The sequence below is a fragment of the Muscardinus avellanarius genome (assembly GCF_963383645.1).
Source record: "Muscardinus avellanarius genome assembly, chromosome: 12".
NCBI classification, from domain to species: Eukaryota; Metazoa; Chordata; class Mammalia; order Rodentia; family Gliridae; genus Muscardinus; species Muscardinus avellanarius.
The window spans coordinates 49,393,393-49,411,317 of record NC_137798.1 but is presented as its reverse complement, the minus strand read 5'-3'; positions in this window follow the sequence as shown (position 1 = coordinate 49,411,317).

Here is a 17,925-nt window from a genome sequence, read left to right as displayed (position 1 = left end):
TTCAGCATTATAATTTTTAGAATATCTTAGCGATATATTATTGGTATATCATATATTTTTATTCTATAAAATAAACAAATACTAGTTATGTCATTTAACCATATTTTCTCTTGCAGATGCAAAGTATATTTCTGAGTAAAAAAAGGAGATGCATTTCTTTTAAATTTAAGTAGTTTTGTTTTTTAAATAATTGTTTATGACTATTTGTAGAAAAAAAGCCCAGTCATATAGATTTCTGTTCACCTGTCTCTGAAAATGAAAATAATTGTAAATCCCTTCTCATTTTCTCCTTTCTTCCCTTTTGAGTATGTATGCTTGTGCATAAGTTTTGCTAGTTTAGAATTAAAAAAATAAAGATAGCCACATAATAAAAACACATTATAGGTTATATGGGATAAGGATGGACTTTCCTAAATCACTGGCTGGTCAGATAGTGCAGGCTTAATGCCATTAAAGCCATAGCAGAGTCTGCCTGGTGACTTTGCTTCTTTACTTATTTAAATGACTCTTTTTCTTTTGGCTTGGGCCTCTTTCTATTTTGCTTTCTTATTAGATGCAAAGAAATATTCTTGCTGTCATGATTGAATCCCAGAATTAATTTCTGACTTAGGTCCTTTCCAAATTTATGTCTGATTGCTTTTGTTGCATTTTTGGTGCCCACAACTGGGATTTACTCACCATAGCTTTTCAAATTTTATTTCAATTTTTACGTGAATGAGGAATAAATTAATGAATGAATAAAGGAGGTAGCAAGTGAAAAGGGATTCCAGTTATGATCTACAGATGGGGAAAGTTTCTCAGAAAAGCTAAAACTTGAGCAGAGAGTCAATTGAGTGAAGAAGCGAGCTGTTCGTGTACTTGGAGGAGTGAGCTTAGGCAGCAGGAACACCAACATGGTCCACTCCTAGGCAGAGTCTCCAGGGCATGACTGAGAAATGACAAGGAGCAGAGCCAGCAGTGGCAGAAGGTGACATCAGAGAGGTTTCAGGGCCCCAGGGCTAGGTTTACTTGTAGACCTTTGTAAACAGATTTCTAGTTCTCACTACAGGTTAAATAAAACACCTTTAGAGGATTTGTCAGAGCAGACTTGGGAAATTTCTATTTTAATGGAGGGCCCTATTGCATGAATAAGTGATGGAGTACAAAGGAAGCGTGAGACTGTCTAGTCTGGGCATGAAGGAGTCAAAACCAGAGAGAAGGAGAGTGTGGGCTAGAGAGGGAGTAAGAAAAGAGGAGCTAAGACATGTCTTCTGATGCTCATAGCATTTACTAATAGTGTGTCATGTGAAAGAAATATAGGAATCAAAGAGGGAATAAAGCAAAGGGACAATGACTGTGTCATATTCAAAAGTAGAGACCCAAAAAGGAAGCAGTGTTGTGATTAAAGGGTATAGAATCAAAAGTTCTGTGGACATAGAATTTTCAATATATATATCAAATTTGGAGAGGTCGTAGGTAGGTTCAAATCAACAAGTGAGGATGAGATCAAGGAAGAATCGACATAGAGAGAGAAGAGCTCAGGAAAAAACTTGAATTTGGGGTGATATCAATTAAAGCTTTGTTTTGTTTCAACAATGAGTGAGTAATCAAGCTTTATAATTTTAAACATTTTCATTTCTCAGAATTTCGTAGGCCCCATTTTTTTTTTAACTAAAGAATTTTCTAACATTCCTATTGGCAAAGTACAAGGCTTACATACCTGAACACTAATATTTGGGGAATCAAAATGGATAAGCAGGTAGGAATTCCTTCACTAAGTATTTGACTTTAACTTAATTCTATGCTTTGACTTAAGCATAATTTATGCTTATCCCAGCCTTACTCCTCACCTAGCCACTCATGCAACTCTCAGGACTATTACTATTCAAATTCAGGTGTTCTTTCTGGTTTTATGTATACATACAAGTCTGCATAGATATATACATATAATTGTGTTTATATTGCTAGGCCTAGGAGAAGAATTTATATATAATAGAAAATTTCTATATGCATGCTTTAATAGATAATGCAAATTTACTTTCCCAAGTAGTAACTGGACAAAAATTTAGTAACAACAGATCATCTATCTACAAACACACACATACATACTTTTTGACAATTGAAAGGATAAAACATAAAAGCTGATTGCAGCCTTAAATTGCATATCTCTGAATTCTAATAAGGTTATGAATATTTTTATATTTACTGCTCTTTGGCTTTCCTCCTCCATGAAATAATTGTTGTAAGATTTTAGTTGTTTATTATTTATTGACTCATAGGAGTTATTTGTGCATTTGTGCATTTGGGCGGTAGTCACTTTGTAAGTTATATGTGTTATACTATCTCTTTCTAGCTTGTAGTTTATGTTTCTGCTGATAAATTTGTATCCTTTGATGAACAGATGTTCTTAAGTTCAATTTTATTGACTTTCCCAATTTATCTTCCATAATGATTTATGACTTCTGGTAGAGATTAGAAATCTCTTTATACCCTCAGGTCGTTGAAGCTATTCTACATTTTATTTTAAAATTTTATAGTGTTAGCTTATATACATAAAGACTTTAATTCATCCAGAATTTATGCTTTTGTATAATGTAAGTCAACTATTATTTTTCATTTCTATATGTATGGGTTTTCTATCTATTCCTTTTGTGTTTATGTCTCTTTTGATTCCAGTGTTACACTATTAACATATTTATAGAGTCTCAATCTCTTGTAAAGAAAATCCTCTATCTGGTTTTTCTTTAGAGCTGATTAGCTATTCTTGAGCTTTTCTTCTTTTATAAGCTTTTGCTAGTTCACATACAGAAATATGAAAAATCCTGTATACAACTGAATGCAAAGAATATATATCAATGTAGTCAACACCCAAATCGAGAAATGCAAAACTGTAAGAACTCCCAAACTCCCAGTCATTTTCCCAATATACAGTCACTTTTGTAAATTCTTGTTTATTTTTTACCTGTTTTGGAACTTGATATACATTTTCTTCTAAATTCCACTTTGACTGTATCTTAGGTTTTATAAGGAAGAATTTTATTAATCTTTCCTACTTTTTTATTAATTGTATTTATATATTCTTGCTTAATACATGGATTGTTTAGAATTCTGCGGTATTCTTTAAATATGTACTTCTAAATGCATGCAAAATTATAATCACTTAAAATTAATTTCTAAATTATTTTGTTAATTAGTATACTGTTAATATTCTAATTATGCCTAGTTTTCATGTGTTTCACAAGTACATGGGAGGAATATGTACTATTATCTTAATTTGTACTTATTTATTCCATTTGCTCTATAATATTCTTACTTACATTTTAACACTTTTAATAGTGTTTATTGCAATCCATGTTTTAGTTTTACTAATTTTGAAGTTATAAAAGAGTAGAAAAACAAAAATAAAAATAAAAACTAAGAAAAATGGAAACTAGCTTTATGTTCTTTTTGTCATTAAAGTAGTTCCAAAATTTATATTTAGTTTTGATGCTTTTGAAGTCAATTGAATCCAAGATTCTAAGCCAAATTTGAAAATTTTTCTCATGGAAATTGTATTTCTAATTACTTTCTAATCTCTTTGAAATCTTGTGTCTCTCTTTTCTCCTCAATTGTTTTTCTTACCCATACTTTGAGAAGGTGTTTTGAAATTTAGCACATAATTTTTATATTTTTAAATTGAGAAAGTTTTAATTACATACTTAATCAGATAATTAGTTGTTGACAATAAAGAGCTAATTATTTTTAAAAACTTTTCTAGGAGTTTAAGTAATTGGTGGTCTAGGAAGTAGACATATGTACTCAGACATTTTAGGTTCTCAGTTAACTAGTTCTATTTTTTCTCTCTCCTCAATGGTTTGCAGATGATGCTTCATGATTTCGCTAAACTCTCACAGAATTATGGGAGTATTGAGATTGAGTTTATCATTAGTGAAATCTTACCCATATTTCATTTTTATTATTAAGTTTCAGCCTTTATTTTTTTCTAACACATGAATTTAAAACTATATATTATCCCAAAATACCACTTTGGCTATATCTCATGATTTTTTAATATGGAAGCAGTTCATTGTTGTTGTTGTTGTTGTTTTTATTGGAACATTGTAGTCATACATCTTAAATGAGTATACAATGGTAGAGGCATACATGCACACATCACCCAATTAGCCCTTTCCCTCCCCATTCTCTCCCCTCCCTCCTCATGTTTGGTTAGTGATTGACTTTGATATGTTTGTGAATGTACATACTGTACACTAGGAAATTTTCCTCTTCCCCCTCCCTCATGTCATCTTACTTGCTCATCTATGGATTCTTATTCCTCTTCTAGAGTTTCTCCTATGATCTCTTTTCTCCCTCACTTCCACATATTAGGGAAAGCATCCAATTTCTTACTTTTTGTGACTGACTTCTCACTTAGTATAATGTTCTCCAGTTCCACCCATTTCCCCACAAATGACATAATTTTGTTTTTCCTTTGTGCTCAGTAAAATTCCACTGTGCATACTTACCCATATTTCAAATAAGTACAAAATATTGATAGAAGCAAAAGAATATGGGTCCTATTTTCTAATATCATTGGGTTAAAACAGTAATTCTTGCTGAATGTGGTGGCACACATCTATAATCATAGTACTTGGGAGGCTGAGACAGGAAGATCATGGATTTTAGGCCAGTCTTTGAAACTACGTGAGACTCTCAGAAACTTGGTGAGATCCTATTTTAAAATAAAAAAAGTAAAAAGAGCAGGGAGGGCAGCTCAGAGGTGGAATGTACCTGGGTTCAATCCCTAGTAACATATTAGTTAATAATAATAATTGTAATAATTCTTGCATTTTGGACTTACTAGATTTGTGACACAAAACTTATTTTCTTCAGATCCCTATTTTTACCCTCTCTTTATTCTGGAGACCTACTTTTGTAGATCACACCTGAGACCAGAGGAAATATTGTAGTTATAAATAACCAAGGATAATTCACTGGCACATTAGGGGAATTCTTTGAATAACTTTCTTATAAATAATTAGGTTTCAATTACTTAAGTATTATTATTGAAATTAAATAGATGTGTAAAATTAAGGTCTAATATAAAAGCAGCCAATGAGGTGTTGCTCCATGCTTCAAGTCCGAAAGTAGTTACTTTTCCTCTATTACAGCAGGCATCTGAAAGTTAGGACTGGTGATCCTTGTCTCTTCTGTGGCTGGTTTTTGAAAATAAAACAAGATTGGAGTACAATACATCCTTATTCCTTTGTATGTTGTCTGTAGCTACAGTGATGCTACAATAGCATCAATTACTGGCTATGGCCAAGACTATATAGCTCAGACAGTAGAATCTATTTACTATGGCTCTTTAAAAAATAATGTATCTTTTTATTTTTCATCATGACCCCATAGAAGATACAATTTTTATCTACTTAATACATAGGAAAATTGTGGTTTAGAAATGTAAATTAGCCTGTATAAAGTATTCAAGAATAAGCTCAATAACATTTAATTAAGAAAACCAGACAAACATTTCTATAACCTATCTAGATGTTTTGATTGTATTGTGCATATTTTGCTTACCAAACTCTAGAAATAAAAGGAGATTTTTCATGTAGATAATTATAGATATAAAAATATGGTGATAATTGTTCATTCTCCTTTTTGTCCACCCTTGGTCCTGGAAAAGCATTATTTATCATGAGGGCATCTTTCTCAAGAAGAGTGTAGTAGGATGTGGTGGTCATGGCTTGGTTACTCTGGAGTCTTTGTTTTGGGCCATTTAACTAGCAGCTAAAAGTCATTCTTAAAAGTTGAATTCTCGGTACCACCTGAACAAGGGTAGTGTATCCTCTTTGTATCCCAGCTTTGAGTGTGGTGACACCCTCCCCCCCCCACCTTGCCCTGCTCTTTCCTCTGTTCCCAGCAATCAGACACCAGCTTTTGCAAGTGGTCCCTTTCCTTCATGTGACAATTTAAAAAATTTTGTGAGAAATTGTTTTTTGGTTTACTGTCTTCTCATGTATCAGTTAAAACAATAACAAATCCAAGGCTCTTTATTAGTTCAATATATTTTTGTAAATTTAGGTGACAAATTTATTAGAAATCAAAACTCTTTGGGTTAAATTATATCTATAAGTGTAAGGTGATTGGTAATTCTGAATATGTTTTAAATAAAAATGCTCTTTTATGAAATTAAAGCATAGTCAGATTAAATTTGTTTGATTTTCCAAAAAGAAATGATAATGATATTTTATAGTCTACAGTATACAAACTGCTTTACCTGTTTTAATGCTTTCTTGTTGGATAATATGAGACTGTTAAAAAATCTCTTTATGAAGACCACACAGCTAGAGATTTAGCCCTTATCAGAATGATTCTGAAGTTTCCACTACTAACAGCAGACCTTTTTTTCACCCTGAAAAAATTGTCTTTCACAAATATTTAAAAAATTAGAGCAATTTATTACCATTAACAAAGATATAAATTAAAATATGTAATGATGAGTAATAATTTAATGTATATAATTATGATCATTCCTTTATCAGTAATTACAAATTTTACTATAATAATACTAATAGTAAGGGTAGAGTAGATATATACTATTCCATTATTAACATTTTATATATGCTACTGGCTGGAGACCCACTACAATATCCAGTATAATTAGTGAAGGGTCCCCTCCTCAGCACCACAGTTGTCCATCCTCATGAATAAGTATCATTGCAAGATGGACAGCCTTACTTATCACTGCCATGTAGTTGTTATGTATTTTTTTCTTTCTCAATGGATTCTAGAAAACAACTGGGACATTTTTACCTTTTAAATAATTAAATTCTATTCTCTGTGAAAACATTCTCATCTCCCCCAGCCCTCTTCATTTCCCTTTATGTGATTACACTGAATTATAAAATTATGTTTTAAAGTTATTTTATATAGTGTTATTACTTAAAAACTATAGTAAGCATTCATTGAATATAGAGAATACTTAATCCCTATATATAATTTCAGTGATTATCACATTATATAATATATATTTGATATTCAAGAAACATTTGTTGAATAAATGAATGAGTTCTTTGAAAGAAATAGAAATATAATTATAGTTGATAGATGTATTACTGACAAGAAATAAACTAGAATATTTTTGAACTCGATGCAAAGAAAATAAGAGTACCTAATTCACATTGCATTTATCTTACATTTTAAGAAACTTAAATAAAACACATTGTCATATATAATCATAGTATTATATAGCTATACAGTATGTAATTTCAAGATTTGCTCCTCATAAACATATCTATGTTAAATTTAAAAACTCATGTAATTAGAGCATGTATTATGTTATCTTCTGTGTAGAATAATCACACTTAACTTGGCTGCTATTCGAAACTTTAAGGACATAAAGGGGAATATTAACAAAAAAATAAGTAGGCTTTTCTGTAGAAAATATTTAGGAAATCAAGTGTAGTAGTAAAAATAAAAAAGCGAGAGCAAGAGGGAATATGTAAACATTTTATCTGTCAATTTCATTCAATGTGCACTAAAAACACTTCCATCTGCTTGCAGTTGTAAGAGCTCCCTGGATGCTAGTAAACTAGATGTTATTATCTAGTACTCAGCTATCATTGGCTTCAGCTAATTAGTAATATCTTATATACATTCAAAACACATTGTAGTATTTGCTCTGCCATTGACTGACAATAAAAAGGCAAATTTTTAAATATATGACACTGAAAATAAGAGTGAGTTAAGTATTAAAAGTAGTTTCTTTGAGGGGGTACTGGAAATTGAACCCAGGGGCATTCTTCCTCTGAGTTACATACTCCCACATGTTTTATTATTATTATTTTTAAATTTTGAAACAGAGTCTCCATAGATTGCAGAGGGTCTCACTAAATTCCTGAGGCTGGCCCTAAACCTGCAAACCTCCTATCTCAGCCTCCCAAGTACTAGGATTACATTCATTATACCACAATGCCTAGCTAAAAAATAGTTTTTATTTGTATCTCCATGATTGTTAATGGTGTTGAACATTTTTATGTATTTATTGGCCATTTGTGTTTCTTCTTTTGTGAAGTGTCTATTTAGTTCAATTGCCGATTTTTTTATTGAGTTATTTTTAAATGTTAACTCTTTAAAAAACCTGTTGTCATTTATCAGAGGAAGAGCTGGCATAGATCTTTTTTTTTTTTATTTTGTGGACTCCTTAGACTCTATGGTTCTTTATTTAGATTGTTTGGTGAACAGAAATGTTTTAGTTTAATGCCATAGGATTTATTAATTCTTGTTTCAACATCCTGAGCTTTTGTGGTCAGAATGGCCATCAGTTAGAAGTTAAACAACAGTAAGTACTGATGAGGAATCAGGAAAATAGGAACTCTTCTACACTCTTGGTGAGAATGCAAATTAGTACAGCTGATATGGAGATCAATATGGAGATTCCTCAGAAAACCGGGAATGGATCCACCATATGATCCAGATATACCACTCCTGGATATCTTTCCAAAGGTATTGAAATAAGAATATTAGAGAAACATATGCATACCCATGTTTATAACAGCACAATTTACAATAGCCAAACTATTAAACCAACTAAGGTGTTGATTAACAAATGAATATACCCACAATGGAATTCTACTCAACAATAAAGAAGAGTACAATTATGTGATTTGCAGGAAAATAGGTGGACCTGGAGGACATTATGTTAAATGAGAATAGCCAGCCACGTTATGAAATAGATTATTATAATGTGAGACTCTAGTAAACCAATAAACACATAAAATTAGTTTTTAAAAATGATCCAGCAATATATGCATTTAGTAAGAATGTACTGCACTACCCATAATTGGAACATTTAAAAATAAAGTGAGCATTGACCAGGCGGACTGTGACATTCTCTTCAGCTTTGCTCAACTTTAGACAAGTTTATTCTTAATTTTAGTCTCAATTTTTCCTTTCTTATAATATTTACCTTAAAATGTTTTCAATCTTTTTTTTTCTGCCACTCTGAGATATTTATCATCTGCAACCCTGGACTTTCTCAATGACTATAGACTCATCCCTTTAAAATATAATCATGAAGAAGGATAGGGCTCCTGTATCCCAGTCTCTGTGGGAGGATAGAAGCCTAACTTCTGTTGAGTTCCGATTGGTAAACATTGATGGTCTAATCACATTTACCAACAACAACCACCTCCCACATGTTCTTTAGGAATTTTCCATTAGATCACCCAGTGTTTAATACCATAACCCCCTTTGTTTCCATGAGGTTGAGTTCAAGTCTTCTTCTATATGATCTTGAACCACAGTGAATAATCTTTCAAAAATCCTTTTTTATAATTTTTAATAAGTTTTTGGTGCTATATATATTTTGGTAGCATAGAATTTATATATATGTTATGAAAAAACACATAGAGGTCTATTAAATATATATCCATTCTAACAGTGAATAAGAATTATTTTGTAATTAAGTTAATAAAATCATGGTTGTTATAGTTACTTAGTCCAGTATTCACATTGTCTTTTATTCTCATAGAGTGAGCAGTAGGCATCCTTGATGGTTAACATTATGTGACACCTCAGAGAATTGGGCCACACATTATTCTGGGTGTGTATATGAGGGTATTTAATAATTAAATTAACATTTAACTTGGTAAAAGGAGTAAAGTAGAGGTAAAACAGATTGTTCTTTCCATTTTGAGTGGGCCTTGTTCTACCAACTAAAGGCAAAGAGTCTAAGAGGAAGCTCTTCCCAAACCCATCCATCTTCTTCCTGCTCTCAGGCTTAAATTAAAACATTAGTTTTTTGTGGGTCTTGAGCCCGCCAACCAATCAAACTGAAATTTAGCCAACAGTAAAAGATACTTATTTTCTTAATCTCAAGTTCTGATACTTGGATTGATATTATCTTATTGCCCCTTCAGGGTCTTCAGCTTACAGATTACAGATCCTAGAACTTCCCAGCCTTCAAGACTATGAAGGCTGGTTGCTTGAAGGAAACTCTACTAGTCTAGGTGTTGGTGATATGGCCCAGGTGGTTACCCAGAATTCACTGGGGTTCTACAAAGCCATAGTAATAAAAACAGCATGATATTGGCACAAAAGCAGACACATAGACCAATGGAGCAGAATAGAAGCCTCAGAAACAAATACACATACTTACAGCCAATTGGCTTTTGAAAACAGGGCCAAAAACATACACTGGGAAAAACCTTTTCAACAAATGGTATTAGAAAAACTAGTTAACCGTATGCAGAAAGAATGGAAATAAACTCTACTTTCTCAAACTGCACAATAGTAAATTCAAAGACCTAAAAATTAGATCAGAGTCCTTGAAGCTACTTGAAGAGGGCATAGAACAAACATTCCAACACATAGGCAAGTGTAAAACCTTCCTCAATAAGACCTACAAGACAAAATAAATTAAAATGAGGATTAGTATCAATGCATGGGATTGCAGAGGAGCTTCTGTGCAGCAAACTATCAAGAACCTAAACAGAGAGTCGACAGAATGGGAGAAAATTTTTGCCAACTACTCTGATAGAGGACTAATATTTAGAATATACAGAGAACTCAAGAAAATCACCACCAAAAACCCCCAAATAACTCAATCATAAAGTGGAAAACTGAGCTAAATATTTACTTTACAAAAGAATAAATACAAATGAGAACTGCATGAAAAAATGCTCAACATCATTAGCAATCAGAAAGATGCAAATCAAAAGTATCCTGAGATTTCAACTAACCCCAATTAGAATGGCAGTCATTAAAAATAAGAACAACAAAAAATGCTGGCATGGTTGTGGAAAAGTAGGAACTCTAATAGATTGTTGATGGGATTGCAAATTAGTACAACCACTTTGGAAAACAGTGTGGAGGATCTTCAGAAGAATGGGAATAAACTTACCATAAGACCCAGCAATACCACTTCTGAGTATCCACCCAAAAGAATGGAAACAAAACTGCCAGAGTAATACATTAATTTTTACATTTAGAGCTGCACAATTTATAGTTGGCTAACTATGAAACCAGCCACGATGTCAGTCACCAGATAAATGGTTTATAAAACTCTGGAATATGTACACAATGGAAATTTAATCAGCCATAAAGAAGAACAAAATTATGTCATTTGTAAGGAAATGGATGGAACTGGAGAACATTATGTTAAGTGAGATTAGTCAGTCACAAAAAGTGAAAAGCTAGATATTCTTCCTAAGATGCAGAGTTGAGATAAAACAGGACATAGGAGAGATTCCAAACAGAGGAGAAACCTTAGATGAGAGAAAGGGAAATACCTCAATAGACATGATGTACATACACAAACTTCTCAGAGTCAATTACTGTGCTGAGAAGAGGAAGGAAAAAATGGGAGGGAATATGGTGGGACCTGGAAAAGCCTAAATGACTGCTGTGTGCATGTATGCCTCTATCACCCTGAACTTTATCAAGATATATGATTGTAATACACCAATTAAATAAAAAAACAAGGTCATGGCAGACAACCTTATAATAAATATCTTCACATATTTAAGCACATACATTTGATACACACACACACACACACACACACACACACACACTTATTAGTCCACATTTATTAGTTCCAGTTCTCTGAGAATCCTAATTAATACAGTCCCATAAACTATTGGGTCCTATGTAGATATTATGAGATAAAGTATTTGATTAATATAGTAGGTAAATTTATAAGAGTAAATATTGATCTTCTCTTATATGGGCTGTTGTTAGAGAAGAGATATGAGTGACAAAACAAAACAGTATCCAGTATCTTCCCAAACCCTAGGGAAAGATTGCTTGACAGTGTAATGACTCCAGCGTAATTTTAAAATAGAGTAGGTATAAATTAGTGTGTCCCCTTTACCTAGAGCTTTGTGTAGATTAGTATTTTATCATTTTTTTCCTTCATAATCCCTTTCTCATTGTATAATACATCTTATAAGAGTCTGTGAAATAAAATGGTCTCTGGGAAGTACATTGAGCCTAGAATTTTATACTGTATTTTTTGTGAGTTTCACCCAAAATTTATCCAGTCTTTGTTTTCTGGTACTCCTTTTAATGCCTCTAAACCTCTGAAATTGTTTTGCTTGTTCAAAATGAGAATTTCACATTAACTTCACAAAATTTCTCTATCATATTCAAGAGTACATGTTAAGTGTCTTTTTCTAAAAAGCCACAGAGTTAAACTATATTGTGGTGGTATTATTTTAATATTTTCAGATATAGAAAAAAATTTATCATTGATTAGAATTTTACATATTAAAATGACAAATATGTGGTGGAGAATATTTGTATGGTCCATGTCAGCCTGGACTTTTAGAATTGATGTTCAAAAACGGATCCTGTAGGTCATGAAAGATGAGCAGTCCAAGGGACGACTTTAAGTATGCTGGGACACTGCATGAAGGCCGCCTGTACTCTGTGTTCCAATTCAATTTTTACAGGATCAAGATATATCACTTTGTTATCCAATATCTAAAATGTAAAAATATATAGCTAAAGAATCCATATGATCACTGAGATATTATAAAATTGATAGAATTTTTATAAAATGAAGATACATAGTAGTTCTATTTAGATCATCTTTAATCTCAAAATGCAATTACAATGAGAATAAACATTGTGGAATTGAAATACTTAATTTTATGAACATCTGTATATTTTTATAAAAGTAAAGTAATAAACCATATCATTTTTACTTTACTTTAGGACTTAAACATTTCAGAAAGTTAACATTATCTCAGACAAAAATAATTTCTTAATATTATTCTTTTTATATTTTAAAAATTCAAACTGTACTGCCCCCAGAGGACCTTTTAACTGAAACACACTGATGTCTACCACAATATATGGTCAGCTGATTTTAAGTTGACATCTGTAGTTGATGGGATGAAATACAGAACACCTGAGTGTTCCCTATATTCTTTAATAGTCATTCATTTTTCACTATGTCTAAGATCATGTTTCTTTTATTTCATCTCAGAAAAATAGATAATTCAAACTTCATATACCTGTGAAGGAGCTTTCCTAAGGGATGGAGCTATAAATATTGGGTTCTTTTGACTCTGGAGATAAAAGTAATTATGTCAGTCTAAATCTTGGTGAGTAAATATTCTCAAAACTTACAGGTTTTATGAGTCACCTCTCAATTTTCTTCTCCATCTCTGATAATCAACTGAAAATAGGTAGAAATTGGAGATCGAGAACTCAATTAACTTTCTTACTCAATTTTGGTAGCAGCTTTTAAATAAATGATGATGATGATATGAAAAGTTAATGAAGGTTGCTGAGAGGATTGTTTGACTCTGGCCCAAATGGTTGTACAATTCTCGATGACCCACATTTTATACTGCAAACTAAAAGAAGAGGTAAATTACAAAACTAGCACTCATTCTGTGGGATTTCTTACCATCCTCCTGCACTAAATCAGCTATAAATTAAAATGTTAGTTTTACCTTTTCCCACTTTTTGTCCCACTTTGGTGTTTTTTCTATTAAAATATAAGAACTATTTTATATTATTATTATTATTATTATTATTATTATTATTATTTTGATGATACTGGGGCTAGAACTCTGGGGTCTTCTACCTCCGGGCTACACTCCCAGACCTATTTTATATTTTCATTTGGAAATAGGGTCCTTCAAGCCTGCTGAGGCTGTCTTCGAACCTGTGCGATCCTTCTGTCTCAGGCTCCCAAGCGTGGGGATTACAAGCGTGCACCACCACACCTGGCTAAGAACTAATTTAAATTTTAAAAAATCTTGGTATTTCTATAACCTTCATTCTCAAAACAGTTGAACTACCATTTTAATTAGGTAATGATGATTTTGACATAAGACATTACCTGAGAATTAATAGTAGATATTAGAAAGTGTTGATGCCTTAGGCTAAGCCAGAGCTACTAAACCATTAATAATGCTCACACTTTTAAATCATTATTGCATTTATAAGATAAAATAAAAATAAAATAATATGATGCAGATATTCTGAGCATGGTAGCACACACTTGTGATCCCAGTGCTTGAAGAGGCTGAGACAGGAAGATTGCAGGTTCAAAGCCAACCTCAGCAACTGAAAGAGGCCCTCAGCAACTTGGTGAGACCCCGTTTGAAATTAAAAAAATATAAAAGGTGTAGTTCAGAAGTAGTAAAACCCTGGGTTTAATTCCTAGTACTATGCGCACACATATACTGCATCTTTTATGATTAGGGGAAAACAAATTTCTTTCCTAAAGTATTATTCTTAAAATCTGCAATATCCTTTTATAATGGGTTTCTCCTTTTTCTTTAATGCAGTTAAAATACTTTCATGCTTCTAATAAAAATTACTATTTTAAACACCATGGGGAATGTAAATATAAAGGCACTGTTTTTCTCTTTCAGTCACATAGCTTTGGGAGAAACTATGCAAATACATGAGACACAAACCAATTAAAATTTGTTATTCTAGAGCTACAAAATGCAAAGAAAGAAGAGTAACCATACTTTAATCACATATGGAGAATGCTATAAAGAAAACCAAAAATAAGTGTTGAAGTAGATGCAGCATTTTTCCAGGCTCTACATATTAATTAAAATAGAACTGTTCTGAGAGCTATATAACATGTGTGATAGGGTTTAAAAAAGTAAGAAATTGAGTTTTGATGCATGAAATTGGTGTGGAAGTGAACATTCGTGGGATAAAAAAGTGATCCCAAGCTACTTCAATGAAGTAACTAAGTGCTTTCTGTCTTTTTTATCCTATCATTTGTGGTGTCAGCTGCCATGCTACTGGTATAACACCCATTCCAGGAAGCAACTGCCATACTGACCCACCTAGTAGCAAAAGCAAATTTATTAGTTTATTTCCCAGTCATTGTAGTAGCTAAAACAAAGGGAATAGTAATTGCAATGTATATTGGGTGAGTTAGCTTTCACTAATTGAAATAATTCAAACCTTTGACAACTTGAGCCACTCAGAATTGTGGAGAAAGTAGTATATACTTTCTCTAGACGTAGATGATATACTGTATATCTGTAAAATCCAAAATAAATAACTCTTTCACAATGAGCTTTTGGGGTTAGTACTGTTGATAAAGAGGCTTAGAGAAGTTGAGACTCACTGCAGTTCTTAGAAATAAGTATGAAACTGAAGGCAAATTTAGGCATCTTAATATTCATTTATTGGTCTTTAATATTTCTTGTAGTTCCACATCTTTTGTTTTGTAATTGGTCAGAACTGAGTCTTGAGGACCCAATGTTATTGGTCCAGTTTTAATACTTAATTTGAATCTGTTTCTTTTAGGTTGGTGGGTTCTTCTAATCAGATGCAGATGGGTATCACTTGTCTGCCTTTCCCATACCCTCTTTGGTCACTTTTGAGACCTGTTGACTTTTATTGTCCTTAGAAAACAGCCTGAACAAGCTGAAGTTTTGTATTAACTTGCACTGTTATCCCTGTGTCTGGTAACCTTTCCTGTTTGTGCTCTTTTTATAGGTTCATTCTAGTTCTTTTTATTCCTAGGTCCTCTGCCCCTTAACTACCTAAAGTCCCTAGCTCCTCACCAAGTTGAGCTTCTTAGGCTCTTCCACATATGTTACTGAAGAATATTTTTCCTGTTCTTATTATGGACTTACTGACAGTTCCCCAAACTGACTTTCTGCTAGCAGAAACTGATGTTTGCCTGACCTATTTCTTTAAGAAAATTTGTCTTCTCAACAATTTAAAAAATCTTGAACAAGCAGGATTAAACTTAGTATCTGTTTTGAAACATTAAATTTCCTTAATATATTAACTAAGATATTCACATAAATATAATTAATGTTGCTACTCGAATTCAGGTTGCTAATCTGATGAAATGAAGAGCCTGAAGTGGGAAGAAAATCCTGGTTTAATTGGGTGAGCACAATATAGTAACAAGATCTTTATTTTTATTTATTTGTTTATCAATTATTTATTTTTATTTTATTTTATTTTTTGTGTTATTGAGAATAGATCTCAGGAGCATACTACCTCTGAGGTACACCTTCAGAACTAACTAATTTTCATTTTGAAAGAATGTCTTCTTGCTAGTTTGATGAGAGGGTAACTACTTGCCAAAATTGTCCTCAAACCTGTAATCCTCCCATGTACTGGAATTATAAGCGTGGGCCACCACATCCAGATAATAGTCTTTAAGAAAAGAGGAAGAAGTAAGAGTTTGTGTCAGAATGGGAAGAAGGGCACCATCAGCCAGGAAGTCCACACAGCCTGATATAAAAACATATACTATTAAAATATTGTTTTTATTTCTAAATATCATTTTTAAAAGGTAGTTTATTTTCAAAATATATTTAATGGGACTTAAATAAAAGTGTGTAAAAATTGTTTGTAAATCCACATACCAGATCTCTGTTGAACTTTCACACAATATAAAAATAATCTATGCATATAGTTAGAAAATGTACATGAAATTATAATAATATAAAATGAAGAATAATTTTTTTGTGTGCATGAGTGTTTGGGTTTATGTGCATACACACCACTTATCTAATTTGCCCATTCCAAAAGAAAACTAGATTCTGACTCAGCATTCTTTGGTGTTCAATTTGCTTAGGATTCAGGTAGTATATATAAAAATTTCATTAATTTAAATTTAATCCCAAATTTTATATTGAAACAAATGAACTTGAGGACGACTGTGTTCAGAAAGAAATAAAAGCAACTCACACTATTAGATATACATACAAATACAGATGATATTTTAATTTTCAGTCTTTTCTTACAAATATGGATGAGATTGTCACGTATAGTTAAAAATTTAGTTTATTTTCCATTTTAAAATCAATGCCAAAATACCTCTTTGCTCACTAATCTTTTCTGTGTCTTCTGCATTTGAAAGTAAAATAATTGTTTCTATATTATCATAACTCTTATTTTTAATCACAAAGAATTACTGGTTTCTTAACCAGAAATTGTCTATAGTTTAGACCTCCTATGACTTATACTTAAAATATACCCTGCACTATGTTACTCTTTACTTATTTTGAATACAACATACCTGTTTCTATGCTATGATGGTTCTCTACATCTATATGTAGGTTGTGACTGTTTTGTTTCTGTTGAAAGAACACAATATTGGCAGTAGGGCAAAGCCAGAGTAGTCTGGTTTGTCAGGAAGAGATTTTTCTACATTATATAAGCCCCAAACTGCCAACTGATTATAAAAGTAAATGTAGAAAATGGAAATTGTGTATACCTGTCTTTGCCATCTCGTCCATTTACAATATCAAATGGGTTTGATTATTTTGTTTTGTGTTTTGTTAGGTTAGGTTGTTTTCTTAATTTTCAGGCTCTTTAGAACTTTGTGTGTGGGGGGAGGTACTGGGGCTCCTGGAAACCCTTCTGCCTTCAGGCTACACTCCCAGACATATTTTTATATTTTTATTTGGAAACAGGGTCTCTTAAGACAGCGAGGCTGGCTTTGAACCTCAGCAATCCTCCTGTCTATGCCTCCCAATCACAGTGATTACAAGCATGCGCCACCATGCCCAGCTCTTTAGAACTTTTTTTTTTTTAATTTTTTATTGGTGTACTGTATTCATACATCATAGTGGGATACAAACTTTTGTAGACATACATGCACACATCGCCCAGTCAGCCCCCACCCGATCCCCACCCCATTTTCTCCCCATCCCTCCCTCCCATGCTTGGCTTAGTGGTTGACATCTAGTATTATAGCAATTTATCCAAACTTAAAAATGATAATCTCACATAACAGTTTCATTTGTCTGATACCAAGCTTTTGATGACTTAAAGATAACATTTCAATATTTCTTTTTACTTTCTTTCTTACGAGAGAATATTTTTTCTATTTTTTTTTTTGGTGAAACTTTCATATATTTATATATTTATTTTTCAGAAAAAAAAAATCTATCCTAATATGGAATATGGACTCTAGATACCCACAACGATCTTGAAAAAGAACAA